The following is a 20,288-nucleotide window of genomic DNA, read 5'->3' on the forward strand; positions in this document are numbered from 1 at the left end:
TCTCAGTTAGTTATTCTATTTGCTGCTTCTTGGTTTATATATCACCAAGATTACAAAGTAATAAGACAAGATAATAAAACAAAAACTATCAAGTCTAATACTATGCTACTTCATTACTTTATTCCAGCATCTTTGAATATCTTCATAATAGCATGGAAATGGCAATGCTTCTTTGTTCTCGAAAACCCAGTTGAATAGGCTACCACATTCCATTTGCATACACTCGACGCATGTGACTGTGTTGTCACTGTCAACGAATGTTTGAATTGATTATCTGTTGATTACATGAATCATCCGTCGATAGCTTTGTTGATCATCCGTCGACAGCTTTGTTGATCATCCGTCGACAGCTATATAGATCATCCGTCGATAGATATATTGATCATTCGTTGGTAGCTATTTGGCACTTAACTTTATTTCATTTATGCAGAATTACAAGACATTATTTATGTACAATTAATCAACCTATTCTGCATATCTAGTTAAAGTCAATCATGACTTATATGCTACTACAGAATCTATACAAATGTGTATGTAGAAATGTGCTACAGACTTATTGTTACATAAGCTACTCACTCGATGGATAATAAATCATCATCCGTCGGGACTATTTTGAGACATCCGTCGGGACTATAATCCTTATTCGTCGAGTGCTACATTTTTCACTAAGTAAAATCTACCAAGGTGTTTTGTTAAAGAAATCATCAAGTTCACAACATATACACAACACATATAAGGACTAAGCATAATTGGTGTCTATTCAACTTCTATCTCTTTTGTGGATGCTTGGTAGTAGGGTATTCGTACAATGAAAGTTGGTGTTTACTAGTTTCGTTTTATCTGATTAGTGTCATCACCATTACATGCTAAGATTAAGAACAAAAAAGCTATTGAATGAAGTATTTAATGAAGTTAGGATCCCATGTTTGTCATATATATTAATTTAACCATTCTTGTTCTCTTAGTTATAATTGTTAGTTTAATTCTTAGTTATAAACAATCTCAACTTGTTATTTGTCTTAGCATTGGATAATAACCATATCATTGTTGCATAGGTGCATATTCTTAAATTAACCAAAGAGTCTCTGTGGGAACGATTTTGATCTAAATCTTATACTACTTGCGAACGCGTATACTTGTGTGTATTATTAGTGCATGTTAACGTCCTAACAAGTTTTTGGCGCCGCTGCCGGGGACTTGGTGTTAATTTTTAGTTTATGTGCTTGTCATCAGTGGTCGTTAAAGTTCACTGACTCGGATTCTTTTACTTTCATGGTTTACTTGTTGTGTTTCAGGTACTCGTTACAATGGGAGATCCAGCAGCACCAACAAAAGCGTTGATAGATTTTTCTCAACCCAAGATCAATGAAATTCAATCTAGCATTGTCAGGCCAGCTATCGCAGCTAATACCTTTGAGATCAAGCCTGGCATAATTCAGATGGTCCAGAACTCAGTTCAGTTTGGGGGTTCTCCAGTGGAAGATCCTAATACGTACATTAGGGATTTCATAGAAATATGCGACACCTTCAGGTTCAATGGTGTCTCTGAGGATGCGGTAAAACTGAGACTGTTCCCGTTCTCTCTGAGGGACAAGGCTAAGAGCTGGTTACACTCTCTACCAACTGGTTCTATCACTACTTGGGAGGATCTTGCTCAGAAGTTTCTTAATAAATTCTTCCCTATGGTGAAGACAGCTGCACTTAAGAATGCTATCATTCAATTTGCGCAGCAATCGGGATAATCTCTATGTGAAGCTTGGGAGCGCTACAAGGAGATGCTTAGGAAGTGCCCTCATCATGGAATGCCTGATTGGATGATCATTAATTGTTTTTATAATTATTTGGGAGCACAATCTAGACCCGTGCTTGATGCAACATCAGGTGGAGCATTAGGGGCAAAAAGCTATGAGGAAGCGTATGAGCTAATTGAACTGATGGCTGCTAATGAATATCAGTATCCATCCCAGAGAATGCCACAGGGCAAGGTAGCAGGAGTTCTTGAGGTGGATACAGCTACGGCTATCACTGCTCAACTAAAGGCGTTGTCTATGAAGATCGATTCTCTGGCTAACTATGGTGTTAAACAGATAACCAATGTTTATGAGCTGTATGCAGGTCCGCATGTGACGGAGCAATGCACTATACCTAGTGACTCAGCTCAGTTTGTGACCAACTTTCAGAGATCGCAGTAGCCACATCCTGCCACTTATCATCCTGACAACTGGAATCATAATAACGTCAGTTGGAGCAACAATCAGAATGCGATGCAACAGCCATTCCAGTAGTTTGGAAACAAGCAATTAAATTATCCTGGTTTTCAGCAATAATTTGCACCAAGATAACAACTCCAACTTTAAAAACAAACTCATGATTCAGGTCAATCTTCGAATGAAAAATCTGAATTGGAGGAGTTGAGGATTACGTGTAAAAACCAGGCTCTTATATGCCAAATCCAGGTTGTTTCTATCAAGAATCTGGAGAACAAAATAGGGTATATTGCTAACGCCTTATTGAACCGACCACCAGGAACGCTTCCTAGTGATACAGAAGCCAATCCAGGAAAGAGGGAAGTTGAAGAACAGGTGAACTCATGTCACACTACGTTGAGAAAATGCAGCAGATCGCAAGGAACTTTGAGAACTAATGTTGGTATTTGCTGAAATATTATGGTAAATTAAAAAATGCTATTTTTAAATCCTAGCAACCTTAACGCGTAACTGGACAAACTCTAAACACACATATGTTCTATTACATATATACTAATAGTAATATATAACAAGGTCACATCCTACTATTTTGTTGACAAAAAAATCCTCCGATAATATAATGTGCGTAAAATGTTCAAATTAAAATTACCAGTATATGGCATACTGAAAATTGTAGGGACATGATAACTTCTCGAGATTCCTTCTACAAAATAGAAGATATAATATGATGTGCGTAAAATGTGTATATTAAAATTTACTTTATTAAAATTTAGAGACAAAGAACATTTGTCTGTGATAGTACATATAGCTCCCGGAAGGACCACTCCTAGACTCCTAACTCCATGTAGCTCCTGGAAGGATTACTCCTAGACTCCTAACTCTACGCAGCTCCTGGGGGGACTAGTCCTGCACACTACCGGTCCTGATTAGCCTGGTCCCGCAAGCCCAACCATGATAAATCCCAGCACGTGAGACACTAGCCCAAGCACATGATGGGGACAACTGTCACACATCAATCATGGGAATAATCAGGGCACGTGTCAGAAGATCCTCAGAACATTCCTCAGCCAGTCCTGCACTGACACTGTAAAGCATCCACTCCAGCCAGGTGTCCTCCGCTCCCAGAACCAATGGCTACGATCTAAATGTACCAACCCCAAAACCCTACCCTTGGGCTATAAATAGCCCAAGAAGGTGATGTTTTGGGGTTAATCACTCTCTCACACTCATATACACACACAGCCACCCTGCATTCATATCTACCTTCATCTTCCCCAAAAGCGAGTTCTTACTCTCACACCGAAGGCGTCGCGGGACCCAAACCCCCCTTCCGGTGTTATTTTATAGGAACCCCACCACAGCTACACCTCCACAGCGGCGAAGGATCCAGGCACGGCGTCGAAGGAGCAGCCCCGCCACCAGGAGTTATCATTTGGCGCTAGAAGGAGGGGCTCTCTATCCTTGGGTCTCGGTGCCCCTGGATTCACCTTCATCAACAAGCTCTTCAAAGAGTCCATTTATTCAAACTTGTAAGAACCCAAGCAACCAACCTCTTCCATAAGCATGGATGTTGTTTATTTAAGCCACGTTTGTGTGAGCTCGTTTTGTTGATTTAAGCCACGTTTGTGTGAGATATCGTTAGTTTTAATCATTTTTTCTCTAGCTTGAATATGGCATTTGCGTTCTACTACATTGTTGAGTAGTCCCAGGAAACTGTTTAAACTGCTCCCAGGAAGCAATTTGTTGGTATTTGTTTTTATTCTGGTTAGTTTTTGAAAGTTTCATAAAGCAACCTTAGATCGATAGTTTCTGTTACATATTGTTGTTAGTTTTTGTTGATATTGTTGAAAAATGGCAAGACCTGGAAAATATACTTCTGGAAGACCATCTGCTAGTGCTCAGGTCCAGGAGCCGGACCACTCCCAGGCCCTTGATCCGGGAGCCGAGAGAGAAACATTCCAGGAGCAACCATTACACACTCCCGTAGTGGAAAGAATTGTAAACACCAGGGATGCCAGGACCCTCATAGAGCTCAATCAGTACAAGTACACCAATGTTCCAGTAGCCGAAGAGCACATGGCCAACCTTACAAGTGATAAACTAGCAGAAGCAATCAGACTATACAGGCAGGAGCAGACCCGGCTCCAAGAAGAAGCCAAACTCGAGGAGGAACCGGAGGAGTCCGGGGACTCCCAGCAATCAAAGAGATCTGTGTTCGATCGAATTGGATCCAAGGGGAAGAAAAGCAAAAAGGATCAAAGCAAGAAAGAAGCAGAAGCTGCTAAGCAGAGAAAGTTGGAAGAAGTCCGGGAGCAAATTAGGAAAGAAGAAGAAGCAAAGCTTGAGCTGAAGATCCAAAAGAGAATACAGCTAGAAGAAGAAAAGCTATTGGCCAAGTCTAGGAGTAAGAGAACCCGAAGGGACCCTACTCCGGAGCTGATTTCTGATGATGAAGAAGAAGAAAGGCAGAAGGACCTGAAAGATATGATCTATGAATTACAGAGAATGATGGACAGAGATTCAGGAGTAGAAATCGGAGAAACATTAACTCCATTCAGCCACTCCTTGGAAGCCATTCCCCGACAGCAGAACTTGAAGCATTATAACTTCGACAAATTCGATGGTCTGGGAGACCCGGAGGAGCACCTGAACTACTTTGAGCAGATAGTGCATATATATTACTATAATGACTTGACGAAATCCAGGTTCTTTGCTTCAACTCTTAAGGGAGGGGCCCAGAGATGGTTAAGCAGGATTCCCTCCCGCAGCATCCATACTTGGAATGAATTCTGAGCCTCCTTCCTTAGAAGATTTCAGGCAAATAAGACACACGAAATGCACATGTGTCACCTGGAGATAATCCGGCAGCATGACAATGAATCCCTCTCTGCATACATGCGCCGGTTCCAGGAAGCAATCAACAAAGTTTCAAGCTTGGATGAGAGGGAAGCTTTAAGCATTTTCAGGAGAAACTTGGACCCAGAGCATAATGAGATATATATAGTGGAGCTAATCAATAAGGAGCCGCAAAGCCTGGCAGCAGCTTACTCTATGGCTGCCAGATTTATAAAGGAAACAGATGTGCTCCACGAAATGAGGATGACCCGGAATAGGGGGTCCAGGAGTAAAAACACTGATGACCGACCAAAAGGGGGTTACCATCAAGATAAGAAGTTAAAGCAAAGCAACCAAAGCCAAGAAAGACAAACTACTCCGGTTTTCCAGAGAATTGGTCCTAAGAAAGAGTCAAGCAGCGACACAGGACCCGTGAAGCAACCCCGGGAGCCGAAGCAGGAGCCGGACTGGACTCCTCTCAACATGACCTGGGTGGAAATCTTGAAATAGGTAAAAGAAAAGCCTTTCTATTATCCTCTGAAACCAATGCAAAATCCTCCGGAGAGCAGGCCTTACAATAGGCAGTGTAATTATCACGAGACCCATGGCCACAAGACTGAGAACTGCTTCTCACTCAAGTACTTCATTGAGGACCAAGTGAAGAAGGGGAACATGAACAAATACTTAGTCCGGGACAACAACAGAGGGGAAGGACAGAAGAGAGGAAAGAATGTAGTCAATGTGGTCCTAGGTGGATCCTACTTCCCACCCCGGAGCCCGGACTTTGGTGAAGAAGTGCTCTCAATCCAGTCACTCCCAGACCTAGTGATATCTTTCAGCAGCAAGGACTATGAGGGAGTCAACCCACATCACAATACAGCTTTGGTTGTCACTCTGGACATCTTTGATAATGAAGTAAGGAGAATGCTCATAGACAATGGTTCCTCAGTAAATATTCTCTTCAAGCACATAGTGGATCGAATGCAGTTAGGAAGCGTCCGCTCAAACGAGTGTCGGGAGGACCCACTCTATGGGTTCGGACACAACTTAGTCCCGATCCAAGGAACTCTATATCTGCCAGTCATTTTTGTAATTGCTCATAACCAGGTAACTCATGTAATCAAGTTTTATGTGATCAACGCTCCTTCGTCATACAACGGGATCATTGGCAGATCAACTCTAACAATGATGCAAGCAATAACTTCAATCTCCCATCTCAAAATCAAGTTCCCAACCCCGACGGGAGTCGGGGAGATAAAAGGAGATTATGGAGTTGCTGAAACATGCTACATCCATGGGTTAGTCATGGCAGAAACCCATCAAGATAACAAAAGGAAGGCAACAGTTCTTCGTAAGCAACAAAGCATGAAGAAGCACCGACCCCGGACAAGGGAAGAAGCAACAAAGGAAGTACAACTCATTGAATCAGGTCCAAAGCAAGAAAGAAATGTAACAAGTCCGGAGGGATCGGCAAGCAACCAAGTCATGGTAGTTGACAAAGCAAATCAGGTCCCAGACCAAGCTAGTCCTACCATGCAAGCAACCAAAAAATCTGAACAAGCAAACTTCTATCTGAAGAAGAACTCTGAAGCCCGAATTCATCAGATTGTTTCAAACAAAGAACAAGCAAAAATTGAAGCTACAGTAGAAACAGAAGAAGTCCAGGTAGATGAAAGCAATTCTAGAAAAAAGGTGAAAGTTGGGTCAGGACTCGAGGAGTCCTTCAAGGAAAGATTAGTGTCCCTACTCCGGGAGTACAAAGATGTTTTTGCCTGGAGCCCAAGAGACATGCCAGCTTGGATGTCAACCCCAACAAAAAATCAGTCAAACAGAAGAGAAGAAACTTTGCCCCGGAGAGGCAAAAAGCAATTGACGAAGAAGTGGAAAAGCTACTCAAAGCAGGAATCATCAAAGATATCAAATATCTGGAGTGGCTAGCTAATGTGGTCATGGTTAAGAAGTCCAACGACAAATGGAGAATGTGTGTGGACTACACTGATCTGAATGATGCATGCCCGAAGGATCCATACCCTCTCCCAAATATCGATCAACTAATAGATGCCACCTCCGGACACATCATGCTAAGTTTCATGGATGCCTTCTCCGGATACAACCAGATAAAGATGAACTCGAAGGACATTCCTAAGACAATATTCATAACTCACAGAGCAGTTTATGCGTATGTGATGCTACCCTTCGGACTTACAAGCTCAGGATCCACTTACCAAAGAGCCATGAACAAGATATTCAAGTCCCAGATTGGGAGGAACTTGGAGTGCTATGTCGATGACATGATTTCCAAATCAACAACTATACCAGGGCATGTGGAAGATCTGAAGGAATGCTTTAAAAACCTAAGGAAGAACCAACTAAAGCTGAATCTGGAGAAATGCACCTTCGGAGTAGGACCAGGCAAGTTCCTAGGATTCATGATCAGCAACAGAGGCATAGAAGGCAATCCGGAGAAAATAAAAGCAATCCAGGAGATGAAAGCTCCCAAGACCCAAAAAGATGTGCAGAAGCTAGCAGGATCCCTAGCAGCACTCAGGAGATTTGTCTCAAAACTAGAAGAGAGGTGCCTACCATTCTTTGATTTACTCAAAGGAGCAACCAACAAGAAAGAAGTGAACTGGAGTCCGGAGTGCCAAAAGGCATTCGAGGAAATCAAGTTCTACCTCTCTCAGCCACCAGTCCTAACTAAAGCTCAACCAGGAGAGCCTCTCTACTTGTACTTGTCACCAGGAGCACAAGCCATAGGAGTTGCCCTAATCAGGGAAGAAAACAGAAAATAGCAACCAGTTTACTATGTAAGCCAAGTACTCAAAGATGCAGAAACAAGATACCCAAGATTGGAGAAGTTTGCCTTTGCCTTAGTCACAACTTCGAGAAAGCTTAGGCACTACTTCCAAGGAAGAGAGATCAAAGTGGTGACAAACCAGCCCTTAAGAAAAATAATTCACAAATCGGATGTCTCGGGAAGACTTGTCAATTGGGCAGTAGAGTTGAGCCAGTTCAATTTGAGCTTCATTCCCAGGACTGCAATCAAAGCTCAAGCACTTGCAGATTTCATAATCGAATACAACTTTCCAGAAGAAGATCCAGAACCAATGGACATGGATCAGGAGCCAGAAAAAGATACAAGTCTGGGAGCCTGGACCTTGAAAGTAGATGGTTCTTCAACAAGCGAGAGGTCGGGAGCCAGACTCATACTCAAAAGTCCTGAAGGATTCACAATTCAAACAGCTATATGTTTCGGGTTCCCCGCAACAAATAACCAAGCAGAATATGAGGCGTTGATCGCAGGACTAAAGCTCTCCAGGACTCTAAGGGTCCAGGACTTAAAAATCTACAGCGACTCCCAGATAGTGGTCAAGTAAACAAATGGAGAATATACAGCAAAAGACCCTATCTTGGCTAAGTACCAAGCACTGGTTCAAAGCTACTTAGCCTCAATACCAAAATATCAAGTCCTTCAGATATATAGAGAAGAAAATGAAGAAGCGGATATCCTATCCAAATTAGTCCTGAATTCATCAGATCTGGACTGCTCAGTTTACTTCGAAGAACTTCACAAACCATCTATTGAATCAGAAGAGGTCTTGGAGATCGAAAGCAACCACAATTGGATGACTCCCTTCATCAACTACTTGGAGAAAGGAGAGCTCCCAGAAGATAAAGGAAAAGCTCAAAGACTGAAAGCAAAAGCATCCAAGTTCTTCCTCGAAGAAGGAGTACTCTACCGCAGGACCTTCTCATCTCCTATCCTGAAATATATTGGCCCAGAAGAAGCAAAGTACTGTTTGGCAGAAGTGCATGAAGGGATATACGGAGACCACATGTCTGCAAAGGCCCTAGCTCATAAGATTATAAGATAAGGCTGTTACTGGCCAACTATTCATCAGGATGCAATAGAGTTCGTCAAGAAGTGCAAGGAATGCCAGCTTTTCAGTAATGTGTTTCGGATCAGCCCAGTCCTACCCTCCTCAGTCCTGTCACCTATCCCCTTCACTGTCTGGGGTATTGATATCATGGGACCCTTCCCCCGGGCCAAAGGAGATCTCAGGTACTTGTTAGTTTTAATTGACTACATGACCAAATGGGTTGAAGCGAAAGCAATGAGAACAATCAATCAACAAGACTGCATAAAGTTTATGGACAACATTTTGATGAGGTTCGGGATACCACGAGTCCTAGTATCAGACAATGGACCCCAATTCATTGGATCAAAATTTGAGTCCTACCTCCAGGAGCGCGGGATCAAGCATAAAAAGTCATCAGTGGCATATCCCCGAGGAAACGGCCAAGTAGAAGTAACCAACAGAATCCTGCTCCGAGGAATTGAAAAAAGACTCAAAGAAGGCAAAAGCAAATGGCCAGAAGAACTACCAAGTGTACTTTGGTCCTACAGGACAAGCCCCGGAACAAGCACAGGAGAAACTCCATTCAAACTAGCTTATGGCACAGAAGCAATGCTTCCTATTGAAGTGGGATCTCCTTCTCATAGAGCAATAAACTTTGAAGAAGAAGCAAACGAAGAAGGACTCAGAACAAACATGAAGCTAATTGATGAGGTCCGGGACCAAGATGTAGAAAGGATGGAGAAATATAAGGAGAAAACAAGAGAGCACTTCAGTAAAAAGTCAAGAGTCAAGAACTTCCAAGTTGGAGACTTAGTCCTTCGAGACACTGAAGCATCAGATCCCACAAACACCGGGAAACTAATGCCCAAATAGGAAGGACCATACAAGATCAAAGAAGTCCTTAGGCCAGGAACCTACAAGCTCTTGAACATGAATGGCTCAGAATTCCTAAATACTTGGCATGGACTAAGGCTAAGAAAATTCTACCAGTAGGAGAACAAACAATGCAACCAAAAATTGTGTAGCCAATATGGAAAGCAACCAAATTTGTTTCCCCTTATGTTTTTCCCCTTATGTTTTGTATGAATGATTAATGAAAATCTTTTCCCCTTTATATACTTACCAAAACTAACCACAAGTCCGGACAAGCTATTAGTCAGGACTAGCGCAACCATTTCTACTTAGAATTAATTTTCTAACTAAAAAGCCAACACTAATTCGGACAAGCTATTAGTCCGGACAAGTGCAACCATTTTACTTAGAATTAATTTTCTAAGTAAGAAAGCTAACCACTAGTCCGGACAAGCTATTAGTCAAGACTAGTGCAACCAGTTATACTTAGAATTAATTTTCTAACTAAAAAGCCAACACTAATCCGAACAAGCTATTAGTCCGGACAAGTGCAACCATTTTACTTAGAATTAATTTTCTAAGTGAAAAAGCTAACCACTAATCCGGATAAGCTATTAGTCCGGACAACTGCAACCATTTTACTTAGAATTAATTTTCTAAGTGAGAAAGCTAACCACTAATCCGGACAAGTTATTAGTCCGGACAAGTGCAACCATTTTACTTAGAACTAATTTTTTAAGAGAAAAAGCTAACCACTAGTCCAGACAAGTTATTAGTCAGGACTAGTAGAATTTTTACTTGGAAAAGTTTTCTAAGGCAAAAACAACCAACAACAGCAAAGCAAAATAACAGCAATAAAAGCAAATATTGAAAAAGTATCCGGACTAACCAATCCGGAGCAAAATATGAATATTACAAATATTGAAGTATCAAAAGCCTTAGAACAATTTCAAAGTTACAAATTATAGGAAAATCAGGACTCCGGAGCACTACGAGGCAAGAAGCTGGGGCAAGGGCCGTCGAACTGCTCCGGTTCCCCCAATCCTAGCTCAATATCCTCCTTGGCTTTGATAAACTCGCTAACGAAACTATCCCAACTGGCCTTCGGATCGGTCTTGATATGCCTTTCAGTGATCAACCAGCAACGAGCTATCTCCGAAGCGCCAGCATTAGCAAGAGCTTTGTCATACTCCTCAGACCTCTTGAACTCTTCAATAACTTCAGCTTCCGGACGCACAGCAGACATCTACCTGCGGAGCTCAGCCAACTCGGACTTCAGGTCAGAAACCTCATTTTCAGAATTTTCAGCCCGGATGGTCACTTCATTTAGGTGCTTGTTCAATCCGAACAGAGAATTGTCCTTCACAATAATCTGGTCCCGGAGCTGACTAATCTCAGAGTCCTTATCAACAATGTCAGTCCGGCAATTTTTGAGCTCATTGTAGGCCAGAGAAGCTGATCCGGCCATATACCCACCAAGCTGCAAAAAATAGAGAAACTTAGAAAAATATTCTAAGGCAAATCAACACAAGAAACAAGAACACGAAGAAAACATACCTGACCCCAGATCTGGGAACACTCCTTCATAGTTACATCAAATTCGGACTGATTCATCCTCCTCCAATCAGCTTGAGTAGGAATCCCAGCCATGAAACAAGCAACTTTCTCCTCTAGCCCCGGACCACTTACATCTAGACTCTCATCATCAACAGTCTTTCCTTTACCAGCCCCGGACCCGGAACCAGCTTCAAAAATTTTGGCCAGGGGAGGTTTAGTTCCAAGGGTCCAGAGCCTCTTCTTCCTTCTTCCGGAATCACCACCCGCAACTTCACCTATAGGACCGAGATGCTCAATGTAATAACCCCAATTTTTGGAGATTTTTGAAACCCAGATGAATAGTAACTTTTGCTGACAATGCTGATTAAGAAAAATTATCAGATCACGATATATAGGAGTACTGTTATGGAAATTCTAAGATCGTATTAGTATTCCATAAAGAAAATAAGTGTATGTAAAAGCTGTCGGATTTTGAAAACGAACACTTTTATTTTTCCCCGAGATTTCCACCAGACATTAAGGGATTTAAGGAATTAATATTAAGATGAAGGATTTTAAATTCAAGGATTATAAAGGAGAATTAATTTAGGTATTAAAAATACCAAGAAGATTTTATCAATAAAACCATTAAGGTATTTAACCAAACGATCAACGAGATTGAGTGATAACCGGACAAAGAAATGAATAACGACTCTTGTAAATACCTTTGCAAGTGGCAAGGCAAGTGGATGGTTGATCAAACAAGAAACCAAGTGATAGTTAGGAAGGAATGGCTAGTTAATTATATAGTTAACTAGGGATGATCTCATCTCACCACAAATCACCAACACATGGCAAATGGTGAGATCATCTTCCACTAACTCCTTTGTTTATTATTAACCTAGCAAAATATCAAGAGAACCCATCATTATCCACCACATTATTCCACCAACACAAGAAAGCAAAAGCATTTCCTCCCCCATTTCCATTGCTCTCGGCCAAAACAGAACCAGCACACTAAAACTGCTGTATCTCCTTCATTTCTCACTCAAATATTGTGTTCTATAGCTCATTGGAAAGGTATTGAGATGGCCTACAACTCTTGTTCACAAGTCTCGTCCAAATAATCATGGTAAGATCCTCATTTTTACAGTTCTTTAAATCGGACTTTTAGAAACTTCAAAGCCTAACTTTGTGTTCTTGATTTCTTTGGAAAGATCAAGCTTGTAGGAGGCTCCCTAAGGCTTCCTAGCAACTTAACACCTCCCAAGGAAGGTATAAAATTCAAAACCTAGCCTTTACTTTATTTGTTAGTAAGTTTAATGGTTGGTTTTGTGAAATGAGAAGCATGGATTGTGATTATTAGTAGTTTGGTTTGATTTGGAAGTGTTTTGGTAATTGAAGCTTGATTATAGTTCATAGGTCTTGATTGTGGTTGTTTGAGTTGAAGACCTTGGAGATTATGGACTGATGTGGTATGGTTTAGGTGAATTTTTGTTGTATTGATGGTTATGAGTTGGTTGGTGGTTAATTGGAGTAGTTTAAACATTGGTAATCGCGTAAACATAGCCGTCGTAATGTCCGATTTACTTTAGACTGCTTTTGTTCATAACATTTGGATCCGAGAACTCCCTGCTAGATTATTACCATTGCCATGTTTAGATAGTTCATGTTACGAGCTTCGTTTTGATATGTAGTTTGTTTGATTCCGATGTACGGTTTAGGAGAAACGACCGTTTTAAGTAACAGCGTTTCGCGAACGAAACTTTTCCCCTCGCCTTACTTTGAAACATAGGTTAAAGACCAAGAAGGGTTAATTAGTGTATGAAACAATTATGGTAAGAGTGTTAGGCAGTTGGTAAGACACTCGCGAAGGAATCGCCTTAAAACTTGTAATGGTTAAATTATAAAAAATGGTGGAGCCGAGGGTACTCGAGTGACTTAAGAGAATCAGTAAGCGCAAAGCGAGCGTTAGAGTCTAAGGTAGTTAGAGTATAGATTTACAAGTGACTTTGGTTTAATTCCAACTTACTTGTTGTTTATAGGTTACCAGACTCGTCCTGAGCCTTTTATCACCCCCAGTCGCTCAGACAAGTTTTCTACCCGTTATACTGTTGTTGTGATGTATATGTGTATATGCATGATCTTGTGATAAATGCATATTTGTTATTAGAAAATTCTTGCGATATATTGTAGCATGTGATATGGTATATATGCATGCCTGTTTCGTATTCTTGATTTATATATCTGTTGGTTCAAATGTTTATTCGTTGCATAATACCTATGCTAAAGATAAGCGGTATTTGCGTATACCCTTAGTATAGGGGATCAAAAGGTGAACTTTTTCTAAAACCGGGAGGCGAGGCTCCCGAGTATAATATATATTTATATATATATATATATATATTGATATAGTTTTTAAAACTATTAATCGAATAAGGTTTATTCGATAACTTTATTTTATTTAATGAATATTATTACGAATATTCATTCGAGGGCTTATGACTCCTTTATTTTATTTAATGAATATTATTACGAATATTCATTTGAGGGCTTATGACTTCTTTATTTTATTAAATGAATATTATTACGAATATTCATTCGAGGGCTTATGACTTCTTTATTTTATTAAATGAATATTATTTTGAATATTAATTCGAGGGCTTATGACTTCTTTATTTTATTAAATGAATATTATTTTGAATATTCATTCGAGGACTTATGACTCCTTTTATTTTATTATTTGAATATTATTTGAATATTCATTCGAGGGCTTATGACTCCTTTATATTATTTATTGAATATTATTTGAATATTCATTCGAGGGCTTACGACCCAGTTTATATTATTTAATGAATATTATTTGAATATTCATTTGAGGATCTATGACTCCGATTATTTGCTGAGATATATTCTTTATATTATTAAAGAATAAGGTGTCGATAATCAAACTTATCTTTGATTATTCAAATAAAGATAGTACTTTCGTATAAGTATATCTTTGGTTATTTAATACTCATTTCAAGTATAAGTTTTAAAACTTCTACTTCAATTATTTTTATAAAGATTATTCTTTATGGGAATATCATTTAAATAATAATATTCAGATAATTTCTAATATATTGGGACTGATTTATTTCATTAAATCAGCATTACTCCAAACACTCTTTAAAGTGTTTTCGAGTCTTCAAAATGATTTTTAAAAGTTAGAGCGGATCCCAAAACTCATTTTTATATTTAAGATCTTCCTTTTAAAGGGGATTTAAATACTCGTTCAAAACTTGAGGGATCCGTCTCAGTGGTGTATTTTACATTCGCAACGAGGTTGCTGTTTTGAGAAAACATCTTGATTACTTGCCCATCGTTCGGGAAGTAAGTTCATCTATTTGAGTCGGCATAAGCAACATGGGCTCAGTGGGCGTCCATGAAAGTGTAAGTGGCTCAGTGGGAGTCCATCAAATGCGCAAGTGGCTGAGTGGCAGTCCAGCATAAGGTCCTATTGCGGCCAGGGTGATGACCAGTGGGGAATTCGTCCATCTACTAGTAGAAAAGGTTACTTATTGGTATCTTTGCCTGATCAGCAAGATATCAGGTTTATGCCAAGGTTTTCTCCTTTCCAAATTCATTGGATATTGCAACTCTGTTTATAATTTTCATAACAGAGGTTTTTAAGGTTGCGGTATAGAAATATATATATATAGGTGTATATATATCGGGATTTAATGAAGTATCTCGTAACTTCATTATTTATAATGATATTCAAAGATTGAATCTATTCAAATCTTGTCTTGTAGTCTCATCTATGTGATGAACTTTTGAACTAATTATAACTTGAACGGTGGTAGTTCAAGTAGTATTTGGAAAAGATATAAGTATATTGGAGTATCTTGTAACTCCATCTTTTAAACTTATATCTAGTAAATGATTATCTTATGCATGACAAAGATTTTCAGAAAAACGTTGAGACAAGGTTAGATATATGAGATCACCTTGCAACGATATTTTTATACAGTTATACACTAGAACTCTGTGTATATTATGCATGGAAGAGGACTTCCAAGATTTTGAAAAGTATATATGTATATATACTGAATATTTTGCGACTTCATCGCATTAAGATATCAAACTTGGTTCATTTCTTTTGACCAAGACTTTCATGAGTACTATGAGAAGGCTCATATATTGTAAATTATTATACATATTATTTTGGTGGACTTGCTGCTCACCCTTGCTTTCTTCTTTCATCACACAACATCAGATAGACAAGATGAACATGACCAAGCTCCCAATTCGCGAGCGGATAGGAAACGTTCTGCAGCTTCCTATAGGCATTGAAGTCATTGTAGCTAAGGTGGGAAATACCAATAGACTAGGCTTCAACTTTTGATGTACCAGATTTATGTATACTTATGAATTGTAATAATGGCAAAGAAAATGTAAATTTATTCAGAAAACCTTTTAAGGTGTATTGGCAGATAATTGTGGAATAAAGTGACCTGTGATTATTTTTGGATATTCATCTCTGAGACTATAACGTGTGGTGTGTGTGTTTAATGTGGGGTCACAGTACAGAGTAGTTGATTAATTATTAAGATTGGGTATTATTAAGGAAAATGGAACTCGTGACAACCCGGATCCCCGACCCCGGATTTGGGGGTGTTACAGAAGTGGTATCAGAGCTAAGCGTTATAAACCTCAGAGATGATGTGACGTTAAGATAATAACTAAGATAATAAGAACTCTTGCCAAGTTCATAGTCGGGCTACCTAACGTAGTACTGACAGTTAAAACCCTTATGGGAACCCTTATAAATATCGTGATAGAAGAGTAGTTCGTTATCGTATATGGTAGCGGGACTCCGAACCCTGAGGTTGAGGAGCAACAACGCGATGATGTTTTATTACTAATTGGAGATCGGATTGTGGATCCGATTGAGCGTCCTAACGCAGGACCGGATGATGTTCATATTGAGGATGTAGCGGTTGAGGATGTTATCCTAGAAGGGATTGTTGCTGAGGAGGATCCCGTGGAGGATCCTAACAAGAATAAATAAAGGACCACTGAGGAATTGATGACCATGGTTAGGGAAACTACCAGAGGTAGGATTGGCCGGTCACTACCGGAGGTTCGTTCAAGTTTGTATAGATAGTAGCCCCTTTAACGCGGCTTACTCGTAAGACTGAGAAGTTCGAATGGACAGAGAAATGCGAGAACAACTTTTAAGAACCGAAGCAAAGGTTGGTGACGTTCCCTATGTTGGCGTTGCCAGATGGAAAATGAGATTTTGTGATGTGTAGTGACGCTTCGCATAAGGAATTAGGGTGCTTCATATACAGCACAGCAAGGTAATCACGTACGCGTCAAGACAATTAAGGGAATATAAAATTCGATATCCCCACCCATGAGCTTGGGCTCGTGGCAATAGTTTTTCCCTAAAGATTGGAGGCACTACTTGTATGGAGAGAAGTGCAAGATTTACACAAACCATAGGAGCTCTAGTACATTTTTACGTAGAAAGAGCTCAACATACGCCAGAGGAGGCGGTTAGAGCTAATCAAGAATTATGATTGGGAGATTCTTTATCATTCGGGGAAAGCCAATATGGTGGCTGATGCCCTTAGTAAAAAGGAGAGACCCAAGATGATAACGTCTTTGGGATAGTTTATAAGAGATTTTGAGAAAATGGAAATAGAAGTGAAGATAACCGAAGCCGGTACCGAAAAGCTGTTTGAGATTGCAATACAGACCGAATTTTTGGAAAAGAACATATTGCGTCAGAAAAAGTGATGAATGAAGGCAGAGAGTCAATGACTGGAGAAGAGATCCACACCGAGAAAGATGATAAGGGGATAGTGAGGTGTTCCTACAGAAATTGGGTTCCAAAAGTTCAAGAGCTTAAGGATGAGAACTTAGATGAGAGCCATAGTTTGAGGAATAAGATTTAGGGCAAACCCTGAATGTGATAGTCAGGGAGGTTTCCATCAAGAAAGAAAGAACCCATAACATAATAGAGTGGAAAACAAGGTTTTTAATATATAAGATAACCCCGATTATGGGAGAAGGTTGAAACATTTCATACTAAGGAAACAGAAAGTCGAGTAAGGAAAGGAGACCCGAGATGGTACTCCTATACGACAATTTATGGACCAGTCTAGACAGAACTTAGACTATTATCCCCAACCACCACCCTGAGGAAACAATGCGGTGAGAAATTCTTTCAGGACCTTTAAGTCGCTAAGCTCTCAGAGTTCCAAGGAACAAGCTGACCCAGTCGAGGCAAGAGCCTGGCTAAAGGAAATACATGAATCATTTGAGATTCTAAATGATTGACGAATCACAAAAGACTATTTTTGTCACTTACCCTCCTAAGAGAGAGGCCACCCGCTGGTGAAAGGCCAAGGAAGGCACGGAGCAAGAGATTATAATAAACTGATTTAAGTTCAGACAATTATTTTCGGGAAAGTACTTCCCAAGGTTATGGAGGTAGTGTAAAAGCTTTGGAGCTAGAACAAAAGCGGATGAGTATGATAAATTATGAATTTAAGTTGTAAAAGTTATCAAGATTCGTTCTGAGGACACGAATCCAGAATGACGGGATATTTGAAATCAATGCTTATGTTGTGTTGGTTCATGAAATAATGATAAGAGAAAGGAAAATAAAAAGAAACTGAAGTGGAAAGGAATATAAAGGCAATAGAGTTTGAGGAATGATAAGGAAGTTGGGTATGAGGAAACCCTAAAGACTTGTAGCAATAGAAATAGAAAAGTATGTAATCTTTAGGATGAGGGTGATTCACCATGAGTTAAATTGATGGTTGAAGGCATAAGAGATAAATATATTTTATCCCCTGTAAGTTGGGAGGATTTGAGGAAACCTTGAGATAGTTCGAAGGATAAATATTGAGACGCGGATAGACTGAGGAGACAAGGAAGTAAGAAATTAGGAAAATTGGATGAAGGAAGTGACCTTCAAGAATGTGAAGTGTAAGACCGGTGGCTTGATACCCAGGAAGGGAGACGCCAGGTATGAAAGATATCCCAACATTGAGATGACTGTTGAGATAAACAACAAAAGTAAATAAGGATTTATTAAGAAGAAGTTCACGTTGAACACGACCAATATCTTCCAGATCATCCATGTGATCATTACCAAATCAGGAAAGAAAAGCGGATAACCATTTTTATCTTTTGGAGGCCATGTGAATTGACCTTAACTTGAATAAGGATGCTATTGTGAAATTCGGTATAGACTATCGAGGTGGAAATGATTGAATAAGATACCCTTATCAGGGATATATGACTTTATTTATCCATGGAAGGATGCTTGTACCTTTTTAAAGGTGGAATTAAGGATAGAATATCGGTAACTTAAAACGAATCCTAGGGGAATGCATAAAGGTTGGCATTTCACCCTTAATAGGGATAGTATGAGTTTTGACAGTATGAATTGGAAAGGATTAAGGTAATAATAACCTTTAAGGATCAGTGGAGAAATTTTTCAGAAGTATATAGACAATGGTTCTAGTATTAGTAAATGGTATTTTGATATGCCCTGTATATAGGGAATACAGGAGGAACGATTGAAGGATAACCTTAGAGGGTTTACAAGGAGAAAGGAAATATTCGAAATTCTCAAGAATAAAAATGTTAATAAAGGAAATATGACATAATTATAATGATGCCAAGTGGGGCACGTGTTAAACCACGAGAAAGTATGGATCGAACCAGTAAAGGTCGAAATTGTTCAGGGCAATTAGGACCTAAGATAAAAGATGTTCTAAGTATGATTGAGAGTCAGTCGTGACAGTGATTAACCTCTAAAGATTGAGGCAATAACTTATGGAAAAATGGTGATATTTTTTTTATTTACTCATCAGATATTAAAGAAAAGCATTTTCACATAAGCTGTGATTGAAATAAGGTAGAAAATTTATTTGGAGGTGGTTAAAATGACATTGACTGTAAGGAAATTTTACTATCAGGAAAGGCCAAAGAGGTGGCCGACACTTTAAAGGTAAGAGGATAATTATAGGCGCTTGTGCCAAAGGAATACAGTAATGATGGTTAAAGCTATGAAGGTTGTATTATGGTTTGGAAGATTGACATTCCTTCTGATGACTATGCAATACCCAACCGTAATAGTATTTGGTAAAGGTTTAATTCGTGTAATCGCCATGAGCGGGCTATCTATCTCAGGAGATACTATCTTGAGAATGAGCCTGGACCATGTTTCAAAAAAAAAGGACTAAACAAACCTTTGAGTTAAGTCTTCTATTGAAGGCATATGATTAAGAATGGTATTAACCTGCTATCATTGCTTTCATTGAAACTCTTCTGCAATTTTATCTGCTTCACGTCATGAATGTACGTCAGGATCAGGAGTGTTCTTCATGAATCAAGAACGGTGATCATGTTACCTCCTTAGAAGAATTCGATATGATATGAATGGACTCCGTATGGTTAGCTATTAAAACTTCATGGAAAATGAATGACTACAGTAGGTCAACGGTGGGCCATAGTAATGCAGGAATGATTCTGAGAGTAATGAGCTGATTACTTACAACCGTGAGAGTTGTATTGGAATGGATGTTGAGAGTAAGTACCACTAATCGGGTCGTGGTGGTGTATAAGTTATCATTGATAGACTAATTAAGTCGATTATCTACCTATGATATATTTATTCCTTCTTATCGATAAAGAGTAGTATTACCCATACGAAGAAGGTTGCGGTATAGAAATGAATATTATTACGAATATTCATTCGAGGACTTATGACTCCTTTTATTTTATTATTTGAATATTATTTGAATATTCATTCGAGGGCTTATGACTCCTTTATATTATTTATTGAATATTATTTGAATATTCATTCGAGGGCTTACGACTCAGTTTATATTATTTAATGAATATTATTTGAATATTCATTTGAGGATCTATGCTTCCGATTATTTGCTGAGATATATTCTTTATATTATTAAAGAATAAGGTGTCGATAATC

At 39.3% G+C, this 20,288-nt stretch overlaps 1 non-coding gene across 1 annotated transcript; it reads right to left on the reverse strand.

Annotated features, from left to right (window-relative positions):
* Positions 1 to 1,697: 1,697 nt before the first annotated feature.
* LOC141688605 (small nucleolar RNA R71) lies at positions 1,698 to 1,804 on the reverse strand. The gene has a single exon (XR_012562039.1). It is a non-coding gene; the product is annotated as a small nucleolar RNA R71 (small nucleolar RNA).
* Between the last annotated feature and the right edge of the window lie 18,484 nt (positions 1,805 to 20,288).

This window comes from Apium graveolens, chromosome 9, assembly GCF_009905375.1.
Source record: "Apium graveolens cultivar Ventura chromosome 9, ASM990537v1, whole genome shotgun sequence".
NCBI classification, from domain to species: domain Eukaryota; kingdom Viridiplantae; phylum Streptophyta; class Magnoliopsida; order Apiales; family Apiaceae; genus Apium; species Apium graveolens.